General features: G+C 34.5%; 1 non-coding gene across 1 annotated transcript; it reads right to left on the bottom strand.

Annotated features, from left to right (window-relative positions):
• Positions 1 to 17,545: 17,545 nt before the first annotated feature.
• LOC111756718 (U6 spliceosomal RNA) lies at positions 17,546 to 17,652 on the bottom strand. Its single transcript, XR_002791132.1, has one exon. It is a non-coding gene; the product is annotated as a U6 spliceosomal RNA (small nuclear RNA).
• Between the last annotated feature and the right edge of the window lie 449 nt (positions 17,653 to 18,101).

The following is an 18,101-nucleotide window of genomic DNA, read 5'->3' as shown; positions in this document are numbered from 1 at the left end:
TTTGTTGGGTTTTGGATTTTTGGTTTTTTTTGACAGATTCTCATTATATAGCATAGGCTGGTCTCAAATTCTAAGTGGTCCTGCCTCAGTCTCCTGAATGCTGCAATAACAACTATGTGGCAACATACATGGATAAAATTGACATTTGTTCCATACCATCCATGGAACTATGCCCACTTCTAGAGAAGTTACTTTCCACCTTTTTACTCCCAGTAATCTGAAAGCAGGGGAAGGTAGAGGAGAACACATGATTTTCAATCAGAAACATGAGCCACAAATGTAATAGGGAGGATCTGGGGCCTGAAAGATGGAAAATACTGTCTCTAAACTGAAGGCCATGTGCTAATATAATTCAGAAGTTTTACTCCTAAAGAAAGGTATAATGAATATAGCTGATAATTAGCAGTCTTTGGGCTAGAAATGTAGCTCAGTGGTAGACAACTTGTCTAGTATGCACAAGGCTGTGGATTCAACAAAACAGAACAACAACAAAAGTTATCTATCTATCTGTCCGTCTATCTACCTATCTATTCATCTATAATCGTGTTTATCATTTATCTATTTTTTCTATCAAATAAAGTAAGCCTATGTTTGAAAAATACAGACAAAAGTAAGAAAAAGTAATCCAATTTCTTTGTAAGTACCATAAACTAATCAATTGCATCACTAGAATCCCATAACTAAAATTCAGCAGTTTTTTTCATTCGTTTTATTTTAACAAAATACAATGGTACTTTTTAAATAACCGCTACACACTAGACACTATTTATGTTTTACTTTTTAAAGTGAATATGTTCCTCAAAAATATTAAAAACCTCATTAACAAAAATGTGCTTTATTATGAAGTTATGATTTCATTTTTTAAACTATTATTTACAAAAGTTATACCAATAATTTCTTATGATTCACTTGTAGCAGATCACTACTAAACATTCTTAAGAAGCTAACTGCTCACCTCTATAAATACTCTTTAATGGTGACTCTGAGAAAAAAATGTGTAGGGTTAATATTATGGATATTGTACAATTTTTTAAAATTTTATTTAAGGAGAAAAAGAAAAAAAACAAAAAGTGTAGAAGTTACACAGAATTTCAGAAAAAATAAATAGTAGGAAATCACTAGTTAATAGATTGCATATTGTCACCTTAGAAATAGTTGTTCAAGTTACAAAATTAAAGCATGCAAAGTGGATATTCAAACAGTGAGACTGCAAAGACTTCTGTTCTGTGATCCAACAAAACTCAGTAATATGGTTATCTATCTTATACATCTAAAGTATACATGCAATTATATGCTTAGAGCACTTTCTTTTCCTCTCTTTTTTACAAAGACAATTACACACTTTGGGTTTTATTACTCTCACAGTTCTTATTAATTTTTTTGAAGACAATAAAACCAAAAGTGACATAACAAAAAAGACTCAGTCAAATCAAAAGAATGGACATAATACTTAATGTAAAAACAAAATACAAGGTAATCAACAATGGTTACCATAATGCCTCTTGCTATCTTAAAAGGAATTGCCTATATCATCAGTTATAATAAAATTGAACAAAACAGTAAAGAATAAAACCAAAACATTGCAGACATTACAGAATTTCAAAAGGAGATAATAGTCAAACCAGAATGGGCATCATAATGAACCTTATTGTCTTCACAGCTGTTGCCTGTACCCTCAGTTTTGGTAATATCAAGCAAAACAGAATAGAGAAAAATCAGTCAAAACAAGATGGTGAGAGCAATACAGGGTTTCAAATCAAGTTAATAGGAAATCAAAGTGGGTTACTATAATATATCCTGCTATTTTTTATTTATTTTTCCCTTAGTTAAAAAGATAAAAATAAAAAAGTAAATATTAAAAAAAAAAAGAGATTGAGATAAAAGAGGACATAACAACAAAACAGCGCAGGTCAAAACATAACTATTTAAGCAATATAGTTTTTCACCACAAGATATCCGGACATAAAAGTAGTTATCATAATATCTCATTCCTTGAAATCTTTGAGTATAACTTCATATACTGTAGCATCAAACATATCAAGACAATGTAAAACCATTCAAGAGAATGACAGTATTACAGGGTATTTAGAACCAACTAACAGAAAATGAACAGTGGTTTCTCTATAATCTCTTTGCCTATAAAAGTTTTTGTTTATATTATTACATATAATAAAATTCAATAAGATACAACATGTTAAGACCGATGGAGACAGAAGAACAAAAGCTTGATGGTAGTTCAAAACAAGATGATATTAAATCAGCACTAGCTATTTTGATGTCTTGTTTTCTCCAAAATAGCTGTTCCTACCATCCAACCTTCTCTGCCTCCTTTCTGTTGAGCTCTTTTTCTGTCATTAGTTGTCAGTTTGTCTTCTTCCTTTTGCTTTCTGTTCCATTCATTTTGGCCTCTCCGCCACTGTTTCTGGAATCTTGGTATTTTTCTTTTTTTAGAATGTCCTGCAGTGTTCTCTGTAGACTTGAATTGGTGGCTGCAAATTCCCCTAGTTCTTCTTTATCCTGGAAGCACTTTGTTTCTCCATCAGTTTCTAGGGACAGTTGTGCAGGATATATCAATCTTGGCTGGAGGTTATTATCTTTCAAAGCTTGAATTATTTCCCCCCATGGTCTTCATGATTTGATGGTTTGTGCCAAGAAGTGTGCTGTAATTCTGATGGGTGTTTCCTTGTAATTGATCTGTTTCTTGTCTCTGACAGCTTTTAATATTCTGCTCTTATGTTGGATTTCTGGAATCTTGATAATTATATGCCTGGTGTAGTTCTGTTTTGATTGTAGGTGGCTGGTGTCCTGTATGCCTCATACATCTGAGTATCTTTACCTTTTGCTAAATTAGGGAAATTCTCCTGTATTATTTCTGTGAGTAGCTTTTGTAGTTCATTTGTTTGTGTCCCTACTTCTTCTTTTATGTTCTTAATTCTTAAGTTATAGATCCTTTTATCATCTTCTAGCCTTTGTATTATTGCTGTTTGTTTCCTTGTTATTTTTAAGAAGTTTTTCATTTCATGCTGTCATATTACAAATCTGCCCTCCAGTTCTGCTAATCTATCCTTAGTTTCTTTCAAGCTGTTATGACAGCTTTCAATAGAGTTTTTAGTTTCCTGACAATCTCTTTGAACCTGCTTCATATATTCTATGTTTTGTCTATTTTCTCCACCAAACAATTCTCCCCTTTTTTTCTGTCCTTCCATTCGACCATCTGTTTTTTGTTGGGTGGTGCTTAGCATTTCTCTAACTATTCTACTTATATCTTGCTTTACTCCATTAAATACTTCACTTTTGAACTTGTCTATGAGGCTGGGGATATATCGCTTTATGTCTGTTGGAGCCATGTCTGATATTGCAGGTTTTCTGTCCTCATTCTCCTTTGCATTTACCTTTCCCAGATCAGTGTTCTCAGGATTGTGGGTCGAGGACCTTTACTTGTTGCCTCCTCTTCTAATATTTTTGGTTCCTTTGATACAGGCCTATATAGAAGTCTCAGTTTTTTTTTTCCTTGTGGGTTACAGTTTGTTTGAATCCACTGGCTAGGTGTTCCTGCCCACTGCAGTGTACTAGGGAGACACAGACCTGGGCAGCCTCTGCTGGGCCTGTCCCTCCAGGTCAACCTACTGAAGTCTTCACTGCTAGCTGTACCACCAGGTGCTGGGACCTGGTTGGGGCTAGCCTACTGGGTCTTAGTCTGTGCTGTCACCCAGGCCAAGCACTCCCCACCAATCCTGCTTGAGAGGGAATATGCAACTAAAGTCACTGCAGCATCCTGTTCCGGCTAGTCTGTCCACTTCCAGAATGTCCTCTGTTGGAAACTCCTAATCTATGGAAGGGTCCCCATTCCTCTCACTCACCACAGGTTGATAGGGCTTCCCATCAGTCCCACTTTCAACTCTGTTCCCCGATTCCCGCTCTCAGAGCTTTTTCTTTTCTGTGCCTGCTGTGCTGATTCAGATGCAGCAGCGGCACCAGGAAATTCAAATGGTAGTTACCAGAGGTGCCAGATTCCAGCTTCAGTGCTGAGATTTTATCTGTTCCAGTCATAGCACTGGGATTGTATTTTCAGTTGTTTTCTCTCAGCTAAGTTCATTCCTGAGTCAGCAGGGTATACCTCCCCTTGCTTAAGACTCCTCACACTGCACCATTCCTGGATTCTAAGTGGGGTATCTCAGAGTGGCTACATAGCTGCTGTTACCTATCCACCATGTTCTCCTGGAAGTCTCATGATGACTCGGGAAATGATCCAGTACACCATCTTCCCACTGGGTAGGGACCCCGATTCTGGGGCAGATGGTCACCAAGAGTGCAGAGCAGGCCGCCAATGGTGGGCCATGTACTGTGGGCTCCTTGCGCTCCCCATGGCCATACTGTGTCCTCCACAGCTGGGCCCAGTGTCTCAATATTGTACAAATTTTGAGGCATTTTGACAAATTACCTTTTAGAAAGTTTGTGCTAATTTACAGACTACCAACGAGAGAGACTATTTGGGTAGACTTTTTGCCAACACTTGTATCACCACTGAAATAAATCATTATTAATTTAGTGAAAAATATATTGAGTTTTCTTCTTAAATTACATATTTAAATGCATAATTAATAGGTTAAGTGTATTAATGTTTTGATCTTAATAACTTGCCTTACAAGTAAAAGTGCTACTTTTACTTAAAAATATTGTAGTTTTCTTTAGTCTGTAGACTTCAAGATGAAGGATATCTTTAAGTTACTTGTTAGTTTTATATATTTTGTATCTTTTCACTTTCCATTTGATTCTCTAACATTTTTAGTAAGTGAAAGAATATGATTGACAGTGAGTTCTGCCTTTATTATTCCTTCAATAGGATTTATATAGCCTGTCTCATCCATCTAGAATGTCCCAATAAACAAAGTAATAACAGATGATTGAAAAACAGTACAAAAATTTTGGTACCAAATCAAACCAAGATGAAAATAATATCAGTTTGGGAACAAATAACTATAAATCCTCATGGGTATGCTGGATCTCTGTTCATGAGGTGGATGGGTTTGAATACAATAAAATAGCACTTTTTTAAATTAGAGAAGAATCTGATGGTCTGAAGCAATAACTACCAGTAACAACTTGTAGTTTTAAAGTCATTTAAACTCCTATAAGTTGAACAGATTTAATGTTCAATGTGTCTACAGTACTGCATTTTGCATAATATATTATTTATGATGATAGAATCATGTGTTCAAATACAAGCAATTTTACAGATGACTGTGAATATTATATACCATTCTATCATTATGACATTGATGCTGATCAATCATTTTTGGTCATTTAAAAAGTACTGTTTGGCTGCTTAAAAAATAATGACTGTATTATAATTTGACACAATGGCATTTACAAAAACTTTAATTCATACAGAATGTCACTTAGTCTATAAATAGTCCCTATTAAAAGTCATACTTGGACAAATTACTTATCACCAGTTTGTGGAAACAATTTTTAAAAACTGCAAAATTGTGATAAAATATATTTTATTCAGTCTACTTTGAAAATACCACTCAATAGGTTTATATATTTTAGATCTTTATTTTTTGCTAGTACATACTAAAATTAAGTGGAAACTATAAAGATATGCAATATACCTTGCATGACCACATCCTCCAAAAAGTGGTTACTGTTTGCAATGGATTAATTTCTATTTACATGTTATCAATCTGTCCTTAGCTTACAATCAGATTCACTCTTAGTGTAACTATTTTATATAATTGGGAAAATATACAGCACATATCCATCATTACAATATCTAGAAATGTGTTTTCACTCACCAGGAATTCCTCATGCTCACCTTTTCCACTCTTCTTTTCCACTAACTAGCAGCTGTTCATAATTCAATTCTCTCTTAAAATTCAGTAATAAGAAATAAAAGCAGCCCAATATAAAAATGGGGCAAAGATAATAATAGATATCTTACCAAAGAAGGTATGTATGTGACAATGAAGTATATGGGAAGACAATTTTCATTGTATGTTATCATCCAGGAAATACAATAAGAGACCACGAGACATTTATTAAAGCAGCAAAGTTGAAAAACAGTGATACTGCCAAATATTGAGATGATATGAAGCATTAGTAAGTTTGATTTACTTCTGATTAGAACATAAGATAACACAGCCCCTTTGACAGAGGGTCTGGTAGTTTCTTATAAAATAATAATGGAGTTGAGAGATCACAGAATCAAAATTCTCAAATGTTGAGGGAAAATAAGATATTCCTCTTTTGTGTTGATTTTCTCATATAGTTTAGCCAGTGACAAAAAAGTTGACTAATGCACCCAGTAATTCATATACTGTAATATGTTTCTATTTTAATATATTTTATTCAATAAGTATGACAAGATTATGAGATACATTCAGAATATATGTTTCCTCATCAAAAATTCACTGATTATTTTAAGCATTCACTGATATTTTTCTAAATTGATTATTCTTCCCCAAATTGCCATTTGAAATTTCAGAAAAAATTCTTTATTTTTTGTGCATTTTTAAATAAAATCCAATGAATTTATGGATTAGTACTGCAATAGATTATAAATCATTATCATAGCTAAGATGGAAGTGTCATTGGAAATTAGACTCTGGTTTAAGTCATTGTGAACTTCTCAGGAAAACCTGTACCTGAAAAAGCACAATAAAAGTATGATAGAATGACCCAGAAAACTAGGTAAAGCTTGCAATCTAAATCTATTTGTCTTGGTTAGGTTTCTTTCATTGCTGAGAAAAAAGAGCCAACACCCCAAGCTAAGGAAGAAAACGTTAATTTAGTTCACAGTGTGCACCTTTTGTAGCAGCTGGCTACAAGGCATCATGATGTGGTACAGGGACAACACTTCTGGATGGCAGAAGACAGCAAAAGCAACCAAAGCAAAAGGGAGAGAGCAAATTTCTGTTCCTCCCTTATATTGTAAGCAAGCTGTCACTCACCCTGTCCCAGGGGTGGCAATCACAGCACCTCTGTGCCCTCCTCTTGAACAGGATGAGAATATTTACAAGTAAGGATCCTGACTCCCTGATGAGTCTGTTAGTTAAATTTCTGACTTCCCAAGTTTACAATGCACTACCATAATAATACACCCTTGTCAACTGGGCAACCACATATATTTATTAAAACCAGTTTCCAGATATAAGACATGCTTATTCTTACCATCTCACAAATTGAACATGTAAAACAGGTTAAGCAATACTTATTCTATTCTATTTCCTTAGAATCATAACATTATGTCCCCATCCCCGTGAAGACTTATGTACATCATTTTATGCAAAAAGGATTTAGTTCATGTACAAGAGTTTAAAAGTCCTAACACTTTTAGCATTGCTGAAAGGTCCAAGTCCCACGTCTCCTCAGAAATGTAAGGCAAACTCTTAGCTCAAGCCCCTGTATAAATGAAAAGAAAATTAAGTACTTCCAACATGCAATGGCACAAGTAACTTTTCATTCCAAAAGTTACAAATAGATACAAAGGATTGGGACCAAATGAAGTCCAAAATCCAGCAGGGCAAAAATTAAGCTCTATAGCTGCTTGTCCAGCATCTGTAGCAATCTGTGGCAAATTGTGAGCTCCAAAAGGCTTGTGTGACTCCACTTCTATGGCACTTCCTGTGACTGGAGCTCCCACAGCTTTTCTCTGAAGATCCACTTTGCTCTCTCTTTGTAGTTTTCCTTAGATGATGTTCTTGCTTTTCAAAATTTCTGAAGTCTCCAGTGTATCTTTAGCTTCACACCCACAGCTTCAAACTGTCCTCTCAATATCACATTGCCTGGTTTCCCAGGTATTCTAAAATTGAGATGGAAGCCTTTTTAACCTTGGAACTCTTACATTTTATATGCGCCTAAAATCAGCACCACATGGATGATCTGCTGCCAGTTGAAACAATAGCTAGGCTCTACTGTATCTTGGTTGTAAGTGTTGAATGCCTGGATAACTGGGCACTCTGAATCCAATTCTGAGGACCATTTTTTCATGCAGCTGCCATTCTAGAACATGGTATAGCCACTATCATTCTGAAACATAGGGCTAAGCAGCTTTCACCTCAAAACAAAGTCTTTCACTTCTGCAGTTTTGAGGATGTAAAGGTTCAAGACTTGTTGCTTTTTGTGATACCTTCAGACCACCTCCTCAATTTTCCTGTTTCTTCTTAGCTATTGAGATTCCCTTAGCACTATATTTGCAGTCCACACTTTGTTGGATATTCTTTTCTGTCCAAACACACAATGCTTTAAAGCATTCTGTTGGGAAATTTGCTCTTGACTCTCAACATGAATCTGACTAAAAGTCCCCAATAATCACCATGCCACCACTGTAATACTTGAGTGCCTTGAAATTTCTTCTGCCAGATGAGTTAGTCCACAGCCCTCAACTGTAATCTCTGACAAACTCTATCTATGGACACGAGCAAAATAGAGACAAATATTTTGTCAAATCATGATATACATCATCTGGAATCCAACAGCCAACGTAGTCCTTCCTACCACTTGAAACTTTCTGAATCTGTTCTTTACCAACAAGATTTTTATCAGTCTTATGGTCTTCTGAGTTTTTAACAGAATCTCCCATATAGAACGGCCTAAGGCATTCCAGTACTACTCTTTCAGATGACATCTCTGAACCTTTCCAGATTCTTCCTACAAGTGACTCTAAAGACTCTTGCACCACATGAGTAGGTATAATCATAGCAATGACCTCAACAGAGAACTGGTACCAAACTCTATCTTGGTTACTTTTCTCTCACTGCTGAGATAAAATACCCAACACCCAAAATGAAGGAAGGAAAGGTTTATTTAGCTCACGGTTTGTGGAAGTTTCAGTCCATAATCAGCTATCACCAAGGAAGGGTGGCATGGCACAGGAGCAACACTTCCAGGCAGCAGAAGACAGCAAAGGCAGAAAAGGGGGAGAACAAGCCTCTTCTCCTTTATATTGAAAGCAAACTACTACCTCCTCTCCACCCTGGCCCCAGGTATGTGTAGCAAGCACAGCACATCTGTGCCCTCCTCTTGCACAGGATGAGGATATTTACAAAGTAAAGATCCTGAATCCCAACTGTGTCTCTTCTTTAAATTTGCAAACTTCTCAAGTTGATATAGTGTATCAAACATAGCACAAATCACACAGCCTTTGCTGAGATAGGTAGAGTGTCTGGGATAAGAGGAAATAAAAGGACTGGGAAGGGAAGGGGAATAAAAGGGAGTGAAATGCAATATATCTATGTACAAATTCCCCAAGATGATTGTAATTATTATGCACTAGAAATATATACCAATAAAAATATAAAAATGAATAAATCTAATCATATATCCTACTATCTAAAAAAATCAGAAAATAATTTACTAGACAACCATATCAAGACTCATTTTCTATACAACATAATATTCAAATTTTCTAGGATATAATTAAAAATTACATTGTACACACCCATTTCACACATGTGAACACTTTTCAGGGTGAAAAAAGATAAATAGATGCTAATTCTTACTAGATATCATCTGTTGGAATTATAAGAAAACTTGGAAGAAAACTTTGGGGTGGTTATTATAACTAGACTCCACGAGGTAAGTGTAAACATATTGAAAATATGGCAAATTTTAAACTAAGAAATATAAACTTCAAAAAAACAATTAAATGAAAATTTCAAGCTCGATATGAGTTCTAAGATGAAGAGGACAATATTGGTCAGCCTCAGTAACACAAAGGAAATGACTTAGGAGGGGCATTGAATATGAATACAGCAAGCGAAATTCTAAATTTATGAAACTTAAGAAAAATGAAGAATCCAGAGAAGTTTGGATTATTATAGGTTTACACTATTGGAGCCTATAAGGAAAGGAGAAATAAATAAGAGCAGAAAAATACTTGAAGCAATATTGTTTGAAATTTTCCAGATTTGGTGAAACATTATTTATTTACAGAACTGAGAATCTAAATCAACCCAAAGCAGAATTAATTTTAAAAAATGACACTTTGATGCATCATAAATGAACTGCGAATAGGTACAAGAAATACTACAGTAGGGCAAAGAGCAAATGCTGGAGGATTACTCTCACCTTCTCCTCTTCTTTCTTCACTGAAGCTGGTCATAAAATGCAGTAAAGTAATTCTCTTGCTCCTTCCCTCTCTTTTCCCCAAAGCCCTTACTGTGACAGATGTCTTGTGCAATCCTCAGAAGGAATAAATGACACACATGGTTGCAAAGAAGCACCTTCAGAAATAGGCCTTGCTAAGTTCTCCCTACTTATTACCACTGGGTCATAACCTTTTAACACTTAAATGGTACTTCTCCAAGCCACCCACTAAACACACCACTGTCCTGGTTTCTTTGGGTTTTTCTTTCTGTACTCTTTCATATAAAACATATTAATGAATTTGTACATTTTTCTCTGATTAATTTGTCTTTTGCTGTGGAGGTCTGACAAGAACCATGCAAAAGATGAACCAGCAAAAGGTTTTCATTTTTTCTCTTTTACTCTGCTGAAAAATAAAAAGAAAGAAGTAAAGTCCAGTAAGCAGCTAGAGTCCCACTACATATAGAGGACCTAGAAGACAGAAAATGGTCTCTAGAAGCCACCTAAAAAATAGAGGTGTATTTACCTATGGAGAATATCAAATGGTAAAAGAGCTTTGGGGAATTCTGACAGTGAAACCTGTATTTACCCTAAAGAAACAAAATATGCTAAGTGTACATGCACACTGCCTAAGATGAATGTAAACATGTGTAGTACAATCAGACACTGATTGAAAAAATTTAGCAAATAGAAATAATTGCTTTTGACTAACACATGGCTAGACACAGGAAAACCTATCTGTAATCTCATTTACTCCAGAGGATAAAGTGAGAGAATTATAACTTCAGGACAGCCAGGACATCTTACCTATGCTGTTTCAAACTAAATGTTAAAAAAAAGGCCTGGAGATTCAGCTTTTAGGTTGTATCCATAGTTTCCAAATCTCCTACTGTAAAGAAAAAGCATATAATTACAATTTCTACATCTAATTCTGAAGTACTGCCATGAAACACAAAGGAATTAAAAAGTCACTTTAAGTAATGGAATTTATTTTTTATCATTTAAGTTAGAAAGATGGAGGTGCAGAAGTCATTTCATTCACAAGACATACAGTGTGTGCTAAATTACATGTTAACTCAATTTTAAACTGACAATATTTCTTGAAAAAAATTTTGGAAATGCTCTCATCTATATCTTATATTATAGTTTTGTGCTTTAAAAGCTGAGATTTATCTCAATACTTTCAATGTTCAATAAAATATGATTTATGATAAAAGATAAAAATCATAGTTAAGTGGTGACATACTGAACTGCATTATCATTAAGCATCCAATGCATTTCTAAGTATATTTAAATGAGATTTACTGAATAATATTTGCTTCTCATGTGTTCGTTCATACATTTTTGGTATTTTTATTTAATATGATGTCAACATGATCCATAAGTATCGAGTTACTCATGACATTAAAATATTTGCATTTCAGCAAATTACATGATACAAAAATGAACAACATGAAATCTAGTAACTTCTATAGTCTCCAGTTTTTCTTTGTGTTACCCTGTACCCTCACATCAAATAAAAAAATTTAAGTGGGCATGGTGACATGTACACATAATTCTAGAACTTGGGGGACTGAGGAAGAAAGACTGCACTTTCAAGTAAAAAGAAAGTAAAATGGACTGTACCTCAGTGTGCAGGCCCTGGGTTCTTGCCCCATTTACACACTGTACCAGTCAGTGCTTACTAGAAAAACAGATCTAACACATTATAGACAAATGTACAATAGCCTACAAGAGTAGCTTATAATGGCTAAACATAGAGTATGATGTGGACATGTGCAGAGGGTCTGTACGGACACTAAAGAACAAAGGATGCAGTCCAAGGTCTAGAGTTCACTACAGTGTCTGGGTGAGTCTGTATCAGGAGATAAGTGGTCTGCAGAGGAAGACTGAAGAGTCTTGCTGGAAGCTATGTCACTTCCAAGGTGAAAGCAAAGGCTGGAGCACCTCCAAAGGAAAAAAGCAGTTCTGTCCTTTTTCATTCCCCTTTATATTCCCAGGTGACAAGCCACCCTAGGATAGGTCTTCCACACCACAGGATGTGGAATTGGTGAGCCAAGTTAGCGGAGCTTCTCTTACTCAAGTTGACACAGTCAGGCAACTAGGACACACATACACACACAAAGTTAACACTGAGTCATGTCATTCTGTGTGCATACAAATCCACATACATATCTTTATTTACATTTATACTTTGTTAAATATAAGATGTTTTTCTTAATATTAAAGGATATGTATTGATTTTATATTTGTATTGATTAATCTATCTGGAAATTCTACAATATACAGCTTAAGTGAATTTATCTTACAGAACGGAATTTGGGTCCTATGAACATATAGGCTTTGTTGTTACACTGCTATGGTGATATAATTTCTTAAAGAAAGTATTAGTACATCTCAATTTTTTTCTCAGGGATGATCTTAAGGCCTGAAAAAAATTGGGTATTAGTCTGATAAGAAGTTTCTGCAGCTCTCTGTACTATAAAAACAACAAAAGGAAACAGATAAAAGCTCTTATTTTCTTCTGAAATATAACTTTCTAGGGTTAAAAATATTTCAAGAAGGCAATGACCATTTTCTCACGGACAATATTGTGAATATTAAAGGATAGAGAATTACCTAAGTACAAACATCCTTTTTAAATTTTTTTTAAGAAGAAAAAGAAAAAAAAAAAAAAAGAAAAAGGATACAAGTAATACAGAATTTCAAAAAATAAAATAAAAAGCAGGAAATCACTAGTTAATAAATTACATATTGTCATTTAGAAATAGTTGTTCAAGTTACAAAATTAAAGTATATAAAGTGAACATTCAAACAGTGAGACTGCAAACAGTTCTGTTCAATGATCCAACAAAAACTCAGTAATATGATTATCTATCTTATACACTTATATATACATACAGCTACATACTTTAGAGCACTTTCTTTTCCTCTCTTTTTTACAATGACAATTACACATTTGGGGTTTATTACTCCCACAGTTCTTATTACATTGTTTGAAGAGAATAAAACCAGATGTGACATAACAAAACAGAATCAGTCAAATCAAAAGGATGGACATAATACATGATGTAAAAACAGAATACAAGGTGATCAGCAATGGTTACCATTATGCCCCTTGTTATCTTAAAAAGAGTTGCCTATATCATCAGTATAATAAAATTTAACAAAACAGGAAAGAACAAAACCAATAAAACCAAAGCATTGGAGACATTACAGGACTTCAAAAGAAGATAACAGCCAAACCAGAATGGGCATCATAGTGAACCTTATTGTCTTCAAAGTTGTTGCCTATACGCTCAAACTTGGCATTATCAAGCAAAACAGAATAGAGTAAAATCAGTCAAAACAAGATGGTGAGAGCAACACACGATTTCAAATCATGTTAATAGGAAATCAAAGTGGGTTACTATAATATATCCTCCTATTTTTTATTTATTTTTCCCATAATTAAAAGGATAAAAATTAAAAAAAAATAATGAAAAAGGAGATTAAGGTAAAAGAGCACATAACACAACAGCACAGGTCAAAACAGAACAATTTAAGCAACATAGTATTTCACCACAAGATATCCTGACATCAACCTAGTTACCATTAATGTCTCTTTCCTTGAAATATTTGAGTATAATTTCGTATACTGTAGTATCAAACATATCAAGACAATGTAAAACCATTCAAGAGAATGACAGTATTACAAGATTCTTAGAACCAACTAACTGAAAGTGAACAATGGTTTCTATATTATCTCCTTGTCTGTAAAAGTTTTTGTTTATATTATCACATATAATAAAATCCAATATGACACAATACGGTAAGACTGATGGAGACAGAAGAACAAAAGCCTGATGAGACTTCAAAACAAGATGATATTAAATCAGCACTAACTATTATGATGTCTTGTTTTCTCCAAAACAGTTGTTCAAACCATCACAGACAATAAAATCAAACAAGAATGAAAATATTATAAGGCTTCAAAGCAATATAATGGGGAATCGTGATTAGCACATACTTTCATGTATTGTTATCATTTCTTACACTAGGGAAACTATTTGGTATTTACATATGTGGGTTTGATTTATTTCACTTATGAGTACGGTCTCAGGCTACACCCATTTATTTACAAATATCTCAATGTTATCATTCTTTATAGTTGAGTAGTACTCCATTGTATAAAAATACCACAACTTTTTTTCAGTTGATGGACACTTAGATTGTTTCCAAGATTTGGCTATTACGAATTGTGCTGGTATAAACATGGGTGTACATATATCTCTGTGGTACAATGCCTTCAGTTCTTCTGGGAATATGCTTAGAAGTGGAATAGCTGGAACAAATGGGATTTCCAAACACAGGTTTTGAGAAATCTCCAGACTGACTCCACAAAGGTTGCACCACACTACACTCCCACCAACAGTGCAGGAGAGTTTCTTTTTCCCCACAGCCTCTCCAGCATTTGTTGCTGGTGGTTTTCTCCATCCTGGCCATTCTTTCAGGAGTGAGATGGAATCTCAGTGTGGTTTTAATTTGCATTTCTCTAATGATTAATGATGATGAACATTTTTTTCATGTATCTATTTGCCATTTGTATTTCTTCATCTGAGAAGTGTGTATTCCTCTCTGATGCCCATTTTTGGACTGGATCTTTAAATTTTGGGAGTTTGATTTTTTTTTTTTTAATTCTTTGTATGTTTTAGACAGAAATACTTTGTCTGAGGGACAGTTCACTAAGAGTTTTTCCCAGTTTGTGGGTTTTCTTTTCACTATGCTGGAGATTTCTTTTGACATGCAGAAACTTTTTAATAAGAGGTGTTCCCAGTTATTAATTCTGGGAAGTTTTTCCCATGAGGTTTGAGTAATGTTCATGAATTCTCTACCTACCCCTACGTCTTCAAGGTTTTTACCAAATTTGTCTTCCAATAGATTTAGTGTTTCTGTTTTAATATTCAGATATTTGATCCATTTAGATTTTAATTTAGTACATGGTGATAGGCACGCATCTAGTTTTAGTTTTTGGCATATGGGGAACAAGTTTTTGCAACACCATTTATTAAAGAGACTGTCGTTCTTCCAGTGAACATCCTGGCCCCTTTATCGAAGATAAGGTGGTTGAGTGTGTTTGTAGTTGTGGTTGAATCTTCTAATCTATTCTATTTATCTTCAGCTCTGTTTTGATTCCAGTACCATGTAGATTTTACTACTGTTGCTTTGTAGTATAACTTCATGTCAGGGATTTTAATGCCTCTTGCCTTGCCTTTGCTGCTTAGAACTTTCTTTAATATTCTAGGTTTCTTCTCACTCTAGATGAATTTTAGGAGGGATTTGTTTAATCTATGAGGTATGTTGATGGTATTTTTATTGGGATTGTATTGAATCTGTATAACAGTTTTGGGAGAATGGCCATTTTCACAATATTTATTCTTCCTATCCATGAGCAAAGGATGTCTTTCCACTTTCTGAAATCCTCTTCAATTTCTTTGTTCAGTGAATTTTAATTTTCCTTGTATAGGTGTTTTACTTCTTTCGTGAGAGTAATTCCTAAATATTTCATTTTATGTTTGCTCTTGTGAAGGGTGGGGCTTATCTTATTTCTCTGTGATCTTGTTGTTAGTGTATAGGAATGCTATTGATTTTTGATGTTGTTTTTGTATCCAGCTACCTTGCTGAATTTATTTAATATATCTAAGAGTCTTTCAATGGAATTTTGAGGGACTTCTATGTAGAGTATCATGTCATCTACAAATAATGATAATTTAACTTCTTTTTTTCCTATCTTTACCCCTTTTATTTCTCCCTATTTTCTAATTGCTCTGGCTAGTATATCCAGTACTATGCTAAATAAGAGCAGTGATAAGGGGCATCCTTGTATTGTGTGTGATTTTAAGGTAAAGGTCTACAATTTTTGGCCATTTAGTATGATACTGGCTGTTGGTTTGTCATAGATGGCCTTTATTTTATTGAGGTAAAGAAAATCTATTCCAATTTTCTGTAAAGTTCTTATCATAAATGAATGTTGGGCCTTATCAAAAGCTTTTTGTGCATCTATAGAAAAGATCATGTGATTCTTACTTTTGACTCTATTGATATTGTGAATTAGATTTATTGATTTATGTTTGTTGAACCATCCCTGCATACCTGGGATGAATTCCACTTGGTCATGGTGTATAATCTTTTTTTTTGTCTTTTTCTTTTTTATCGGTACCAAGGATCGAACTCACGACTGCCTGCTTGCAAGGCAGGCGCTTATGCCGCTGAGCTAAATCCCCAGCCCATGGTGTATAATCTTGTTGATGATTTGCTGCATTCTGTTTGCCAATATTTTATTAAGGATATTTGCATCTGTGTTCATTAAGGAGATTGGTCTATAGTTCTCTTTTTTAGTTGGGTCTTTCTCTGGTTTTGGTACTAGTGTAATATTTGCTTCCAGGAATGATTCAGGAAGGATTCCTTCCTTTCCAATTTCATTGAACAGTTTGAGGAGTGTTGGCATTAGGTCTTCTTTGTACTTCCTGTAAAATTCTGTAGTGAATCTGTCTGGACCTGGGTCTTCTGTGTAGGTAAGGACTTAATTGCATTTTCAATTTCATTAATAGAAATTATATTATTCAGCAGTTTTACCTAGTTCTTGACCTAGCTCTGGTACTTCATATTTCTAGGAATCTGTCTATGTCTTCTGTGTTATCAAACCTTTGAGAGTAGAGGTTTTTGAAATAGATGTTGATGATCTGCTGCATTTCTGCAGAGCCTGTAGTGATGTCACATTTTTCATTCCTTATTGCATGAATTTGAGCTTTTTCTTCCCTTTTTAAAATAAGGTTGGCTAAGGGCTAATCAATTTTATTTATTCTTTCAAAGAACCAACTCTTTGATTCATTGATTCTTTGGATTGTTTCTTTAGTCTCTATTGCATTAATTTCTGCTCTGATTTTTATAATTCCTTTTCTTTTTTTGGCTTTGGGGTTGACTTGCTCTTCTTTTTCTAGATGTTTGAGATGTAACATCAGGTTGTGTATTTGTATTCGTTCTGTTTTTCTTATATAGGAACTCAGTGCAATAAATTTTCCTCTGAGGACAGCTTTCATTGCATCCCACTGGTTCCGATAAGTTGTATTTGTATTTTTGTTTGCTTGTAGGTATTATTTAATTTCTTTTTTATTTTCCCCTGTGACCCACTGATTACCCAAATTGTGTGATTTAGTTTCTTTGTATTTGTGGGATTTTTGCTATATCTTTTATCATTAATTTCTAATTTCATGGCACTATGATCTGATAGAGTTGATAATTTCAACTCTTTTGCATTTATTTAAATATGCTATGTGAGCTAATATATGGTCTATTTTAGAGAATGACCCATGTACTGCTGAGAAGAACGTGTATTCTGATGTTGTTGGGTCAAGCACTCTGTATATGTCTATGAAGTCCATTTGTTCACAGGTGTGGTTCAATTCTGTTATTTCTTTAAAATATTGAATACTTCCCGAATTTGCATGTCATCCTTGTGCAGGGGCCATACTGATCTTCTCTGTATAGTCCCAATTTTAGTATATGTGCTGCCAAAGCGAGCACCATACACTTTTCAAGTAGCCATATTGAATATAGATTGGGAATCTTATTCTACCACTTAAAGATAGTAAATATTTTGATGCATTCACACCACATAACTGCTATAATCGCTCAACTCTGCCTAAGTGGTACAAAAGTAGCTTGATGACTTGGTGTAATTTCCCAGGAAAATTTTATAAAACTATTTGGAGACTAGGTTTGGACTATTGGTCATAGTTCGCCATTCTGGTATAGACTGTCTGGATACCTGAATGAGCAGAGCCATTTGGTCCAAAGTGTCAGTTCCCTTCAGCATTACTACTCTTGAATGAATCATAACCACAGTCATGGTAGTCAATACACTTAAAGTAAATTATCTAGGTCTCTATGAACTGAGTTCATCCAAGTGCTTGTCTGTACTATTGATTTCAAATTGTTTCAGTGGAAGATTTTCACTGAAAGATAAAGAAGAG

Source organism: Cavia porcellus, unplaced genomic scaffold (genome assembly GCF_034190915.1).
Source record: "Cavia porcellus strain 051 isolate PalLab524CR breed Dunkin Hartley unplaced genomic scaffold, mCavPor4.1 scaffold_5, whole genome shotgun sequence".
NCBI lineage: Eukaryota > Metazoa > Chordata > Mammalia > Rodentia > Caviidae > Cavia > Cavia porcellus.
The sequence above is the reverse complement of the archived record's forward strand: the minus strand, read 5'-3'. Positions and strand labels throughout refer to the sequence as shown.